This window comes from Bufo bufo, chromosome 4 (genome assembly GCF_905171765.1).
Source record: "Bufo bufo chromosome 4, aBufBuf1.1, whole genome shotgun sequence".
NCBI lineage: Eukaryota > Metazoa > Chordata > Amphibia > Anura > Bufonidae > Bufo > Bufo bufo.
The window spans coordinates 281,994,819-282,011,243 of record NC_053392.1 but is presented as its reverse complement, the minus strand read 5'-3'; the positions used below and the strand labels follow the sequence as shown (position 1 = coordinate 282,011,243).

Here is a 16,425-nt window from a genome sequence, read left to right as displayed (position 1 = left end):
GCTTAACGGAGGCCTGTAGTGATTCCCATGTGCGTCTAAGAAAACTGTCTGCCTTCCAATCCACGGTGTCTTTTAACTGACCTAAATAATCAAAAAAGGAGGGAGGATCTATGGGATACTTTTGGTATCGGTACATCAATCTTTGGGGCCCGATCCCAAGAATGGCAATCCGACTCCTCAAAGGGATACTTCAGCTTCATGGATGATGGAATAAAACTCAGTTTATCTGGATTCTTCCATTCGTTTCAAATTAAGGATACATTTTTATGAATGAAAAAAACACTGCTTCTTTTTCCCTTCTAGACCTTAAACCATTACATCCTGAATGGAAAGAACCTCTTTTTGGTCTTCAATGTTCATAGTCACTCTAATCGCTTTTAAAAACGGATCCGTATCATTAATAGGAAACAGGAGTTTACCACCCCTGTCCTCCTCAGAATAAGAATCTGAGCCTAGTTCCCTGCTTTCTAACACAAATTCTTCCTCTTCTGAACTAGAGATATCGGAGATTTATGAGGAACCTTCTTGGATTTAAGCGCGTTTCCCACTTCCTCTCTAACTTCTTCATGCATTTCATCATGGAAGCTGATTCTTCTGCAATTGTAGACAATACAAGGGCGACAAAGTAGCTTAACATAGGCGGGAGCCGACTTTGCTTTACACAATCCACATTCTTTGTATTTTGTTTTAGAGTATGCCTTTTTAGGTTTATCCTGAAAAACAACAAAACTGCCATTAGCTCGTATTCATGGAACAGCACATATCACCGTACATACCCTCCATCCATACCACTGGCGCAGGGGTAGATGGCTCCTTCTGGTCATTAGCACTCTCCATGACCTTCAACAGCCTGGATCCGGACCTTCCCGACAAGGATTTTGGCTTGTAGCTGGGTAGGTGAATTTAAACACAGCCTTTTCCCGCACTTTCTGGTCTGCCGGGACAAATCTCGCGGGATTTAATAACGTCACACACTTCCACGCTCACATGACCCATCAGGTCGATTCTCCAATCATCATAATAACACTCTGCCCCCTTCCCGGCTTAGAGTGCTGCATGGGAGCCTGGCTCAACCGCTGGAGATGTCCGCAAATAGCAGGGAGTTGTGCTATCCGGTTAGTAACCTGGTGTAAGGGAAGAGTGAGTGAGGACAATTATGCCAGATATGGAGTCTGGAAGCTGATCGCGCACACCCGCTCAGCCCAGTACCGAAGCCTCACTTCCCATTTAGTGACTCGCGTCCTTGCTACTTCTGGGTGTGTGGAGCGGGGGAACTCACCCTGTGCACACACCCCTAGCTGAATAAAACTTCCTTAGTTGCCCAGGGAGAAACTACTCCCTTCTATGGCCATACCTGTAGGATCCACTTCCTAGGACAAGAAACCACTGAGGAAGGGAGAGGCTCTTTTTTTTTTTTATACCTGTGGGTTTCCTGTCCTGGGAGGCGGACACTCTCTCATGGTGCTGTCATGGACAAAAGGGGGGGGGATTTAAAATCTGCAAATAAAAAAATAAATAAATATGTTTTTACATTTCATTCCCATTTTCCTTTAATTCGCGTGGGACACCTAAAAGGGTTAAAGTTTGTAAAAATCAGTTTTGAATAGCTTGAGGGGAGTTTCTAAAATGATTTATGGGTGGTTTCTAGGGGTGCACCGAAATGAAAATTCTGGTCCGAAACCGAAAATTCAGGATGCCCTTGACCGTAACCGAAACTGCCTTTTTGCCCAAATACTTTTTTTTAAATGATTTTATTAATAATTATTTTTCATGAATGAAATTCATCTGTGGGTGGCGCTGTTATGGAGGGGGGGATATGTGCACTGTTATGGGCATAACAGTGCACAGATCCCTTTCCCCATAACAGTGCACAGATCCCTTTCCCCATAACAGTGCACAGATCCCTTTCCCCATAACAGTGCACAGATCCCCCCCTCCCCATAACAGTGCACAGATCCCCCCCTCCCCATAACAGTGCACAGATCCCCCCCTCCCCATAACAGTGCCATAGACCGATCCCTCTACCCATAACAGCCCCGGCCCTGCTGCTCACAGCAGACTAATCACTCACTGCATCTTTATTTTACCTTACAATCGTGACGCTCCAGTAACAACTCTGCAGGCAGAGCGGAGGGCGGCGTAACGTCACTTACTCACGTGACGCACCTGCTCCGCCCACTTTATCAATGAAGGAGGCGGAGCAGGCGCGTCACGTGAGTAAGTGACGTTATGCCGCCCTCCGCTCTGCCTGCAGAGTTGTTACTGGAGCGTCACGATTGTAAGGTAAAATAAAGATGCAGTGACTTAAAAGTAAACCGCCCGCCCGGCGCGGGTGACAAATCCCAAACCTCATATTTTCTGCCGATATGTACCAATATCGTCCGAAATGGATTAAGCCCATTTTCGGCCGATATTTTCGGCCGCTGGAATTTCGGTGCACCCCTAACTGGTTTCTAATATGTAAGCCCCTGAAAGAGACTTCATAACTGAACTGGTCCTGAAAAAAAAAATTGGGTTTTGGAAGTTCTCTTAAAAGTTTTAAGATTTGCTTCTAAACTTCTAACGTCCCCCCCCCCCAAAAAAAAAAAAAAAGATCCAAAACATGATGTAGACATATGGGGGGAAAAATAATAACTATTTTTGGAGGTATTACCAACTATTACAAAAGTAGAGAAATTAAAATTAGCACATTTTTTCTAATTTTTGCTAGATTTGGTATTTTTTTTTATAAATGAAAATGAAATATTTTGACTCAATTTTACCACTGTCATGAAGTACAATATGTGACGAGAAAATCTCAGAATGGCCTGGATGAGTAAAAGCGCTTTAAAGTTATTACCACATAAAGTTACGTCAGATTTGCTAAAAATGGCTTGGTCCTTATGGTGAAAAATGGCAGGGTCCTTAAGGGGTTAAGTATCAGGACATACAATAAAAACTTAGAAGGTCTTAACAGCTGTCAATTATGGTGGTGAAGGGGTGATGATTTGGGTTTGTTTTGCAGCCACAGGACCTGGGCTACTTGCAGTCATTGAGTCGATCATGAACGTCTTTGTAAAAGAAAGTGTCCTAGAGTTAAATGCGAGGCCAGCTATCAGATAGCTAAAGCTTGCCCAAAACTGGGTCATGCAAAAGTACAGTGATCCCAAGCACAGAACGACTTAAAAAGAAAAGAATCAAGGTGTTGCAATGGCCCAGTCAAGGTCCAGACCACAAGCCAATTGAAATACTGTGGCAGGACCTTAAAGGCTATGGACACCTTTGTGTAGGGTTGTCCCGATACCGATACTAGTATCGGTATCGGGACCGATTCCGAGTTTTCTCGGCGGTACTCAGCCGCCGATACCCCGCCCCGATACATAAATAGAATACTATGGGCGTAACTAGGGGCGGGGCCCGGTGCAGTCACTGTACTCTTACACCGGGCCCCGCCGCTCACCGAAGTATTTATAAACGTGAATCCTTATCCTGTTGTTAAGTTGAACTAACGCTGCCCTCTCCCATGTTCCCCTGTATCCCCACAGCACTTACTTAAGCTTCCATAGCAGGCAGAGCAGACGGCAGCAGAAACGTCACTCACTGACGTAGAGCGCCTGCTCCGCCCACTTTATGAGTGAAGCAGGCGGAGCAGACGCGCGACGTCAGTGAGTGACGTTACTGGTGCCGTCCGCTCTGCCTGCTATGGAAGCTTAAGTAAGTGCTGTGGGGATACAGGGGAACATGGGAGAGGGCAGCGTTAGTTCAACTTAACAACAGGATAAGGATTCACGTTTATAAATACTTCGGTGAGCGGCGGGGCCCGGTGTATTGGGGGACACTGTTATGAGGGGGATCTGTGGATGACATATAGCAGTGTCATCCACAGATCCTCCCCATAACAGTTCCATCCACAGATCTGTGGATGACATATAGCAGTGTCATCCACAGATCCTCCCCATAACAGTTCCATCCACAGATCCCCTATAACAGCACCATCCACAGATCCCCCACCAAATAACAATGCCATCCTCAGATCCCCCCACCCCATAACAATGCCATCCACAGATATCCCACCCCATAGCAGTACCATCCACAGATCCCCATAACAGTGCCATCCACAGATCCCCCATAACAGTGCCATCCACAGATCCCCATAACAGTGCCATCCACAGATCCCCCATAACAGTGCCATCCACAGATCCCCCATAACAGCACCATCCACAGATCCCCATAACAGTGCCATCCACAGATCCCCCATAACAGTGCCATCCACAGATCCCCCATAACAGTGCCATCCACAGATCCCCATAACAGTGCCATCCACAGATCCCCCATAACAGCACCATCCACAGATCCCCATAACAGCGCCATCCACAGATCCCCCATAACAGTGCCATCCACAGATCCCCCATAACAGTGCCATCCACAGATCCCCCATAACAGTGCCATCCACAGATCCCCCATAACAGTGCCATCCACAGATCCCCCATAACAGTGCCATCCACAGATCCCCCATAACAGTGCCATCCACAGATCCCCCATAACAGTGCCATCCACAGATCCCCCATAACAGTGCCATCCACAGATCCCCCATAACAGTGCCATCCACAGATCCCCCATAACAGTGCCATCCACAGATCCCCATAACAGTGCCATCCACAGATCCCCCATAACAGTGCCATCCACAGATCCCCCACATGACAGTGCGTCATCCACAGATCCACAGATCCCCCAAAACGGTCACATGACATTTAAAAAAAGTATCGGTATTCGGTATCGGTGACTACTTGAAAAAAAGTATCGGTACTTGTACTCGGTCCTAAAAAAGTGGTATCGGGACAACCCTACGCTTTGTGCACTAAAAATCGATAACCCCATATCTTACCGTAATGCAGCACATGAGAGCGAGATAATGTGTGCTCACGTGTGGAGACAGGAGGAGTTACAGAAAATCCGTCAGATGACGGATTCTCTGTAAACTCACTGAGAGTAGCCTGCTGTGCATAGGAAGCACACAGGCTGTAGAACAAAAACTAAAAAAGAAAGATAAATAGAACCTTTTGGAGAAATGATTTTCTCCACAAAATAGATTAATTACTGTAAAAAAATATAATTTTGCCATTCATGCAGCATTTTCTTTTCAGTGGACACCTAGGCTCAAATTTCTCCTGTAGCTGTGTGGTTTCTGCCTCCCATTCATCTCAACCAGAAGAAGTGCTGAAGATCGCAGACCAGTGGTTTAAAGCCGTGGCCACTCCGAGGATGTCCCTTCTTAGCACGGTTGTGGTTTTCAACCCGATCCTCAATGCTGCCTCCGACAGAAATTGCAATGTGTGGCCAAAGAGAGAAAAACGCTCATTGGGTAAATAAGTCAATATGTGAGGACCCTCACAGAGGGATGTAGTCTGCTCACCTGTTTAACCGCCTCCGGACCGCCTAACGCAGGATCGCGTTCCGGAGGCGGCAGCCCTGCGCACAGTCACGCATATATGCGTCATCTCGTGAGACGCGAGATTTTGCTCAAAGCCGGCCCGCGCATGCGCATCGCGGGCCGGCAAAAGTTAAAGAAGTATTTCGTCATCAGCCTGCCAGCCAATGATCTGGCTGGCAGGCTGGCAATTTTCAAAAAAATCAAATCAAAAGCCGTCTAACACATTATATTTCTAAATATGATGTGTTAAATGGCTTGTCTGCTCCTCTGCTGGTCCTTTTCGTCGGTTGGTTCCAGCAGAGGAGCAGACATCACAGTGAGTAGCACCAAACACTTCACCTTAGCCCCAGATCACCCCCATCACCCGAATTAACCCCTTGATCGCCCCTGTCAATCACCTAGTGAAAGGAAAAAAGTGATCAGTGTAAACTGTCACTTTTTTTTCACTGGTATTGACTGTTAGGTTTTAGGATAGTTTAGGCCCCTTGGTTAGGTAGTTTAGCGTCAGTTAGCGCCCAGCCCACCGCACCGCAGTCACTGATTCGCTGATTAGCGTATTGCTAATCAGCATTTGTACTTTTATAGTATCTGTAAGTGATCAAAACTGATCACGGTCAGATCTATAATTGTATTAGTGTCACCTTAGCTCGCCCTCCACCCAAAACGCAGTGTTTGCCCGATCAGGCCTGATCGGTAGCCCACACATGCGTTTACCCACACCCGCCCCGCCGCAGTGACAAAAAAATATATATTTTTTTGATCACTGCACAATCACTTTCCAAGCGCTGCGGCGATAAAAAAAAATCAGTTTTGATATTTTTTATCAACCGCAGCGGCCTCCGGTACTTCGCTAGCCTCCCCTTTGTAAAACAGGCTTGCTTTTTTTCTTGGGTAGTCTCAGGGAATACCCCTAAATTTAGTAGTCCAAATGTCAAACAGGGGGTATTCTTCTGAAGAGGCCTACAGGATTCTGACCCAGTCGGATGAGGAATGGGAACCCTCATCTGACGAATCTAGCGGGTCAGAATATGAACCTGTAGAAAGCAGTGGCAGTCTGACCCAAAGTTCGGACGAAGAGGTTGAGGTCCCTGATAGAACCAGGCATACCCGGCCCCGTGTCGCTAGACCACAGGTTGCGCAGGATCCGCTTCAAGAGCAGCAGAGTGGGGCTGGCGCTGTCGGATCATGTGGTGAGGCATACACCAGCAGCGCAGCCCTCCCTGGACCTAGTACCAGCACTGCCGTACAACATGGTGAAGTGGCGAGCACCAGAAGGGCAGTTGGAGCTGGTACAGTGGCACGTGCAGTAGTTACCCCGTCGCAGCCACCGCACAGACAGGCCCGTAGACCCCCTAGAGTCCCTGAGGTGCTGGCAAATCCTGATTGGCAGTCACCAACTTCAGCCGCACCATTAGTTCCCCCTTTCACCGCCCAGTCTGGAGTTCGGGTTGAGACAGCTCAGATCGGTTCGGCCCTGGGATTTTTTGAGCTGTTCTTGACTGCGGAGCTCTTGGACTTAGTCGTGGCAGAGACAAATCGGTATGCCACTCAATTTATATCCGCCAACCCGGGAAGCTTTTATGCCCAGCCTTTCCGGTGGAAACCAGTCCAAGTTTCCGAAATTAAAAATTTTCTGGGCCTTCTCCTCAACATGGGTCTAACCAAAAAGCATGAATTGCGGTCATACAGGGAGTGCAGAATTATTAGGCAAATGAGTATTTTGACCACATCATCCTCTTTATGCATGTTGTCTTACTCCAAGCTGTATAGGCTCGAAAGCCTACTACCAATTAAGCATATTAGGTGATGTGCATCTCTGTAATGAGAAGGGGTGTGGTCTAATGACATCAACACCCTATATTAGGTGTGCATAATTATTAGGCAACTTCCTTTCCTTTGGCAAAATGGGTCAAAAGAAGGACTTGACAGGCTCAGAAAAGTCAAAAATAGTGAGATATCTTGCAGAGGGATGCAGCACTCTTAAAATTGCAAAGCTTCTGAAGCGTGATCATCGAACAATCAAGCGTTTCATTCAAAATAGTCAACAGGGTCGCAAGAAGCGTGTGGAAAAACCAAGGCGCAAAATAACTGCCCATGAACTGAGAAAAGTCAAGCGTGCAGCTGCCAAGATGCCACTTGCCACCAGTTTGGCCATATTTCAGAGCTGCAACATCAGTGGAGTGCCCAAAAGCACAAGGTGTGCAATACTCAGAGACATGGCCAAGGTAAGAAAGGCTGAAAGACGACCACCACTGAAGCTCAACTCCCAGTCCTACTGCCAGTTTCTGGAAGACACCTTCTTCAAGCAGTGGTACAGGAAGAAGTCTGCATCCTTCAAGAAAAACATGATTTTCATGCAGGACAATTCTCCATCACACGCGTCCAAGTACTCCACAGCGTAGCTGGCAAGAAAGGGTATAAAAGAAGAAAATCTAATGACATGGCCTCCTTGTTCACCTGATCTGAACCCCATTGAGAACCTGTGGTCCATCATCAAATGTGAGATTTAAAAGGAGGGAAAACAGTATACCTCTCTGAACAGTGTCTGGGAGGCTGTGGTTGCTGCTGCACGCAATGTTGATGGTGAACAGATCAAAACACTGACAGAATCCATGGATGGCAGGCTTTTGAGTGTCCTTGCAAAGAAAGGTGGCTATATTGGTCACTGATTTGTTTTTGTTCTGTTTTTGAATGTCAGAAATGTATATTTGTGAATGTTGAGATGTTATATTGGTTTCATTGGTAAAAATAAATAATTGAAATGGGTATATATTTGTTTTTTGTTAAGTTGCCTAATAATTATGCACAGTAATAGTCACCTGCACACACAGATATCCCCCTAAAATATCTAAAACTAAAAACAAACTAAAAACTACTTCCAAAAATATTCAGCTTTGATATTAATGAGTTTTTTGGGTTAATTGAGAACATGGTTGTTGTTCAATAATAAAATTAATCCTCAAAAATACAACTTGCCTAATAATTCTGCACTCCCTGTATTGGTCCACGAACCCGATTCATCACATGCCCATGTTCTCTGCTGCTATGTCCAGGGCACGATTTGAGGCCATCCTGCGTTTCCTGCACTTTAGCGACAACACCACCTCCCGTCCCAGAGGCCACCCAGCTTTTGACCGGCTCCACAAAATTCGGCCCCTCTTAGACCACTTCAACCAGAAATTTGCAGATTTGTATACCCCAGAGCAAAACATCTGCGTAGACGAGTTCCTAATACATTTTACCGGGCGCCTTGGCTTCAAACAATACATCCCAAGCAAGCGCGCCCGGTATGGGGTCAAATTGTATAAGCTCTGTGAAAGGGCCACAGGCTATACCCACAAATTTCGGATCTATGAGGGAAAAGATCAGACCCTGGAGCCGGTTGGTTGCCCTGACTACCTGGGGAGCAGTGGGAAGACAGTCTGGGACTTTGTGTCACCCTTATTTGGCAAGGGGTACCATCTTTATGTGGACAATTTCTACACAAGTGTGGCCCTCTTCAGGCATTTGTTCCTAGAACAGATTGGCTGCTGTGGCACCACGCGAACTAGTCGCGTGGGCTTCCCCCAACGGCTTGTTACCACCCGTCTTGCAAGGGGGGAGAGGGCTGCCTTGTGTAACCAAGAACTGCTCGCGGTGAAATGGAGAGACAAGCGTGACGTTTACATGCTCTCCTCCATTCCCGCAGACACGACAATACAAATTGAGCGAGCAACCCGTGTCATTGTCGGGTGTATGCGGCGCTGCAAGACGAGATTTCTCCTCTGCAGTAAAAGATACGTTTGCCGAGGCATATGAGCTGAGGAGGTGGCGGTGCTCATATGCTTTGGCAAACACTTTGCCGGGATTTTTTTTTTTTTATATATATATATATATATATATATATATATATATATATATATATATATATATATATATACACACACACACACACACACAATGATTTATTCATCCACATCGATTGATGTGAATGGATAAATCTGGTTTGCCAGGGCATACGGGCTAAGTGGGTATGGATGTTGGGCGGCTTTCCCCTCCTTTTTTTTTTTTGGCAGAGATTTTTTTCATCCACATTGATCAATGCGAATGAAGAAATCTGTGCCGTTCATTTTTTCTTTCAGCCCAGAGGCTGAACGGAAAAAAAAAATATCTCATTACCCGTATGCTCAATATAAGGAGAATAGCAGAAACTCCTAATGCTGGCCATACATGTAATGATTGCGGAGACCCTCAAATGCCAGGGCAGTACAAACACCCCACAAATAACACCATTTTGGAAAGAAGACACCCCAAGGTATTCGCTGAAGGGCATATTGAGTCCATAAAAGATTGAAATTTTTGTCTCAAGTTAGCGGAAAGGGAGACTTTGAGAAAAAAAAAAAACTATTTCCACTAACTTGTGCCAAAAATTTTTTTTTTTCTATGAACTCGCCATGCCCTTTATTGAATACCTTGAGGTGTGTTCTTTCCAAAATGGGGTATTTATACTGCCCTGGCTTTTTAGGGGCCCTAAAGCGTGAAAAGAAGTCTGGGATCCAAATGTCTAAAAATGCCCTCCTAAAAAGGAATTTGGGCACCTTTGCGCATCTAGGCTGCAAAAAAGTGTCAAATGTGGTATCTCCGTACTCAGGAGAAGTTGGGCAATGTGTTTTGGGGTGTCATTTTACATATACCCATGCTGGGTGAGAGAAATATCTTGGTCAAATGCCAACTTTGTATAAAAAAATAAAAAAAAATGGGAAAAGTTGTCTTTTGCCGAGATATTTCTCTCACCCAGCATGGGTATATGTAAAATGACACCCCAAAACACATTGCCCAACTTCTCCTGAGTACGGAGATACCACACGTGACACTTTTTTGCAGCCTAGGTGGGCAAAGGGGCCCACATTCCAAAGAGCACCTTTCGGATTTCACCGGCCATTTTTTACAGATTTTGATTTCAAACTACTTACCACACATTAGGGCCCCTAGAATCCCAGGGCAGTATAACTACCCCATAAGTGACCCCATTTTGGAAAGAAGACACCCCAAGGTATTCGCTGATGGGCATAGTGAGTTCATGGAAGTTTTTATTTTTTGTCACAAGTTAGTGGAATATGAGACTTTGTAAGAACGCAAAAAAAAAACAAAAAAAAACTGCATTTTCTGATAACTTGTGACAAAAAATAAAAAGTTCTATGAACTCACTATGCCCATCAGCGGGTGTCTACTTTCCGAAATGGGGTCATTTGTGGGGTGTTTGTACTGTCTGGCCAGTGTAGAACCTCAGGACAGGTGCTCAGAAAGTCAGAGCAGCTTCAAAAAGCAGAAATTCACATTTTTGTACCATAGTTTGCAAACGCTATCACTTTTACCAAAACCATTTTTTTTTTTACCCAAACATTTTTTTTTCTATCAAAGACATGTAGAACAATAAATTTAGAGAAAAATTTATATATGGATGTCGTTTTTTTTGCAAAATTTTACAACTGAAAAATTTCATTTTTTTGCAAAAAAATCGTTAAATTTCGATTAATAACAAAAACAGTAAAAATGTCAGCAGCAATGAAATACCACCAAATGAAAGCTCTATTAGTGAGAAGAAAAGGAGGTAAAATTCATTTGGGTGGTAAGTTGCATGACCGAGCAATAAACGGTGAAAGTAGTGTAGGTCAGAAGTGTAAAACGTGGCCTGGTCATTAAGGGTGTTTAAGCTAGGGGGGCTGAGGTGGTTAAGTTGTGCTATCCTGGGCACAACACTAGTGAGAGAAGAAAAAATAAAATAAAAACTTCCCGGAAATGTTCGGGTTCGGGATCCGAACCCGATCCGAACTTCGTCCCGAACCCGAACCCCATTGAAGTCAATGGGGACCCGAACTTTTCGGCACTAAAAAGGCTGTAAAACAGCCCAGGAAAGAGCTAGAGGGCTGCAAAAGGCAGCAACATGTAGGTAAATCCCCTGCAAACAAATGTGGATAGGGAAATGAATTTAAAAAAAAAAAAAAATGACCTAATATCAATTGGACAGAGGTCCCATAGCAGAGAATCTGGTTTCACGTCAGCAGAGAATCAGTCTCTTCATGCCATAGCAAAGAATCTGGCTTCATGTCAGCACAGAATCAGTCTCTTCATGCCATAGCAGAGAATCTGGCTTCATGTCAGCACAGAATCTGTCTTCATGTCATAGCAGAGAATCAGGCTTCACGTCACCCACCACTGGAACAGGCCACTGTCACACATTTAGGCCCCGGCACCCAGACAGAGGAGAGCGGTCCCGTAACAGAGAATCTGGCCTTATGTCAGCGCAGAATCTGTCTTCATGTCATAGCAGAGAATCAGGCTTCACGTCACCCACCACTGGAACAGGCCACTGTCACATATTTAGGCCCAGGCACCCAGGCAGAGGAGAGAGGTCCCGTAACAGAATCTGGCCTGATGTCAGCACAGAATCTGTATTCATGTCATAGCAGAGAATCAGGCTTCACGTCACCCACCACTGGAACAGGCCACTGTCACATATTTAGGCCCAGGCAGAGGAGAGAGGTCGTGTAACAGAGAATCTGGCTTCATGTCAGCACAGAATAAGTCTTCATGTCATAGCAGAGAATCAGGCTTCACGTCACCCACCACTGGAACAGGCCACTGTCACACATTTAGGCCCCGGCAGCCAGACAGAGGAGAGGTTCATTCAACTTTGGGTTGCCCCGCAATATAATGGTAAAATGAAATTAAAAATAGTATTGAATGAGGAAGTGCCCTGGAGTAGAATAATATATTGTTAAGGGGAGGTAGTTAATATCTAATCTGCACAAGGGATGGACAGGTCCTGTGGGATCCATGCCTGGTTCATTTTTATGAACGTCAGCTTGTCCACATTGGCTGTAGACAGGCGGCTGCGTTTGTCTGTAATGACGCCCCCTGCCGTGCTGAATACACGTTCAGACAAAACGCTGGCCGCCGGGCAGGCCAGCACCTCCAAGGCATAAAAGGCTAGCTCTGGCCACGTGGACAATTTGGAGACCCAGAAGTTGAATGGGGCCGAACCATCAGTCAGTACGTGGAGGGGTGTGCACAGGTACTGTTCCACCATGTTAGTGAAATGTTGCCTCCTGCTAACACGTTCCGTATCAGGTGGTGGTGCACTTAGCTGTGGCGTGTTGACAAAACTTTTCCACATCTCTGCCATGCTAACCCTGCCCTCAGAGGAGCTGGGCGTGACACAGCTGCGTTGGCGACCTCTTGCTCCTCCTCTGCCTTCGCCTTGGGCTTCCACTTGTTCCCCTGTGACATTTGGGAATGCTCTCAGTAGCGCGTCTACCAACGTGCGTTTGTACTCGCGCATCTTCCTATCACGCTCCAGTGTAGGAAGTAAGGTGGGCACATTGTCTTTGTACCGGGGATCCAGCAAGGTGGCAACCCAGTAGTCCGCACACGTTAAAATGTGGGCAACTCTGCTGTCGTTGCGCAGGCACTGCAGCATGTAGTCGCTCATGTGTGCCAGGCTGCCCAGAGGTAAGGACAAGCTGTCCTCTGTGGGAGGCGTATCGTCATCGTCCTGTGTTTCCCCCCAGCCACGCACCAGTGATGGGCCCGAGCTGCTTTGGGTGCCACCCCGCTGTGAACATGCTTCATCCTCATCCTCCTCCACCTCCTCCTCGTCCTCCAGTAGTGGGCCCTGTCTGGCCACATTTGTACCTGGCCTCTGGTGTTGCAAAAAACCTCCCTCTGAGTCACTTTGAAGAGACTGGCCTGAAAGTGCTAAAAATGACCCCTCTTCCTCCTCTTCCTCCTGGGCCACCTCCTCTTCCATCATCGCCCTAAGTGTTTTCTCAAGGAGACATAGAAGTGGTATTGTAACGCTGATAACGGCGTCATCGCCACTGGCCATGTTGGTGGAGTACTCGAAACAGCGCAACAGGGCACACAGGTCTCGCATGGAGGCCCAGTCATTGGTGGTGAAGTGTGTCTGATCCGCAGTGCGACTGACCCGTGCGTGCTGCAGCTGAAACTCCACTATGGCCTGCATATGCAAGGTGGAGTTCCACCTGGTGGGTACGTCGCATAGGAGGCGGTGAGCGGGAAGGCCGAAGTTACGCTGTAGCGCAGACAGGCGAGCAGCGGCAGGGTGTGAACGCCGGAAGCGCGAACAGACGGCCTGCACTTTATGCAGCAGCTCTGACATGTCGGGGTAGTTGCGAATGAACTTCTGCACCACCAAATTCAGCACATGCGCCAGGCAAGGGATGTGCGTCAAACCGGCTAGTCCCAGAGCTGCAACGAGATTTCGCCCATTATCGCACACCACTAGGCTGGGCTTGAGGCTCACCGGCAGCAACCACTCATCGGTCTGTTGTTCTATACCCCGCCACAACTCCTGTGCGGTGTGGGGCCTGTCCCCCCAAACATATGAGTTTCAGAATGGCCTGCTGACGTTTACCCCGGGCTGTGCTGAAGTTGGTGGTGAAGGTGTGTGGCTGACTGGATGAGCAGGTGGAAGAAGAGGAGGAGGAAGCTGAGTAGGAGGAGGAGGAGACAGGAGGCAAAGAATGTTGCCCTGCGATCCTTGGCGGCGGAAGGACGTGCGCCAAACAGCTCTCCGCCTGGGGCCCAGCCGCCACTACATTTACCCAGGGTGCAGTTAGGGAGATATAGCGTCCCTGGCCGTGCTTACTGGTCCACGTATCTGTGGTTAGGTGGACCTTGCCACAGATGGCGTTGCGCAGTGCACACTTGATTTTATCGGACACTTGGTTGTGCAGGGAAGGCACGGCTCTCTTGGAGAAGTAGTGGCGGCTGGGAACAACATACTGTGGGACAGCAAGTGACATGAGCTGTTTGAAGCTGTGTGTGTCCACCAGCCTAAATGACAGCATTTCATAGGCCAGTAGTTTAGAAATGCTGGCATTCAGGGCCAGGGATCGAGGGTGGCTAGGTGGGAATTTACGCTTTCTCTCAAATGTTTGTGAGATGGAGAGCTGAACGCTGCCGTGTGACATGGTTGAGATGCTTGGTGACGCAGGTGGTGGTGTTGGTGGTACATCCCATGTTTGCTGGGAGGCAGGTGCCAACGTTCCTCCAGAGGCAGAGGCAGAGGAAGAGGCCGAGGCAGCGGCAGCAGCAGCAGAAGAGGCCGAGGCGGCAGCAGAAGAGGCGGCAGAAGCAGAAGGGGCAGCAGGGGGAGCCTGAGTGACTTCCTTGTTTTTAAGGTGTTTACTCCACTGCAGTTCATGCTTTGCATGCAGGTGCCTGGTCATGCAGGTTGTGCTAAGGTTCAGAACGTTAATGCCTCGCTTCAGGCTCTGATGGCACAGCGTGCAAACCACTCGGGTCTTGTCGTCCGCACATTGTTTGAATAAGTGCCATGCCAGGGAACTCCTTGAAGCTGCCTTTGGGGTGCTCGGTCCCAGATGGCGGCGGTCAGTAGCAGGCGAAGTCTCTTGGCGGCGGGTGTTCTGATTTTGCCCACTGCTCCCTCTTTTGCTACGCTGTTGGCTCGGTCTCACCACTGCCTCTTCCTCCGAACTGTGAAAGTCAGTGGCACGACCTTCATTCCATGTGGGGTCTAGGACCTCATCGTCCCCTGCATCGTCTTCCACCCAGTCTTGACCCCTGACCTCCTGTTCAGTCTGCACACTGCAGAAAGACGCAGCAGTTGGCACCTGTGTTTCGTCATCATCAGAGACGTGCTGAGGTGGTATTCCCATGTCCTCATCATCAGGAAACATAAGTGGTTGTGCGTTAGTGCATTCTATCTCTTCCACCCCTGGGGAAGGGCTAGGTGGATGCCCTTGGGAAACCCTGGCAGCAGAGTCTTCAAACAGCATAAGAGACTGCTGCATAACTTGAGGCTCAGACAGTTTCCCCGATATGCATGGGGGTGATGTGACAGACCGATGGGCTTGGTTTTCATGCGCCATCTGTGCGCTTTCTGCAGAAGACTGGGTGGGAGATAATGTGAACGTGCTGGATCCACTGTCGGCCACCCAATTGACTAATGCCTGCACCTGCTCAGGCCTTACCATCCTTAGAACGGCATTGGGCCCCACCAAATATCGCTGTAAATTCTGCTGGCTACTGGGACCTGAGGTAGTTGGTTCACTAGGACGTGTGGCTGTGGCAGAACGGCCACGTCCTCTCCCAGCACCAGAGGGTACACTAACACCACCATGTCCGCGTCCGCGTCCCTTATTAGATGTTTTCCTCATTGTTCCCGTTCACAACAATTTTGAGAATGGCAAATTTGGGAATGCTTTTTCAACCCAGAACAAAAAGTCTGCTTTTACGGTCACTACAAATAACTTGACCAGCTAAAACTGTGCAGATTTGGTTGAATAGAGATGTGAGACCTGTTTTTTTTTGCGCTGTGTGACAGTTATAGGTTTAATCACAGAATGACACTTCTATCAGCACGCTAGCGTGTGTCTTAGGTTTTTCTGAATCACACTATCAATACCTTCAATGTAAGATTTTCTTTTTGGGATAGATTTCAAATAGGCCTCAAATACCACAAACTAGTAATTTTGAGAATGGCAAATTTGGGAATGCTTTTTCAACCCAGAACAAAAAGTCTGCTTTTACGGTCACTACAAATAACTTGACCAGCTAAAACTGTGCAGATTTGGTTGAATAGAAATGTCAGGTCTATTTTTTAGGCGCTGGGTGACAGGCTCAACTTGCCCCTGATGTAATATATGGCCAAAAAATAACCACACTGTTGATGGTTAAATGCACTTGGGTGACACAGGCTCAGCTTGCACCAGATGTAGTATACAGCCAAAAAATAACCAGACTGTTGATGGTTAAATGCACTTCTTTGACACAGGCTCAGCCTGCAGCTAATGTAGTATATGGCCAAAAAATAACCACTGTTGATGGTTAAATGCACTTCGGTGACACAGGCTCAGCCTGCAGCTGATGTAGGATATAGCACAAAATAACCACACTATCGATGGTTAAATACACTTGGTGATAGCTCGTGCTGGCGCACCACAAGTCACAAAATGGCCGCCGATCACCCCAGAAAAAAAGTGATCTAA

At 47.2% G+C, this 16,425-nt stretch overlaps 1 protein-coding gene across 2 annotated transcripts in view; it reads right to left on the bottom strand.

Annotated features, from left to right (window-relative positions):
- The window catches only part of OGFRL1 (opioid growth factor receptor like 1), an 86,804-nt gene that overhangs the window by 53,537 nt on the left and 16,842 nt on the right, over positions 1–16,425 (bottom strand). The gene's annotated exons all lie outside the window — the stretch shown is intronic.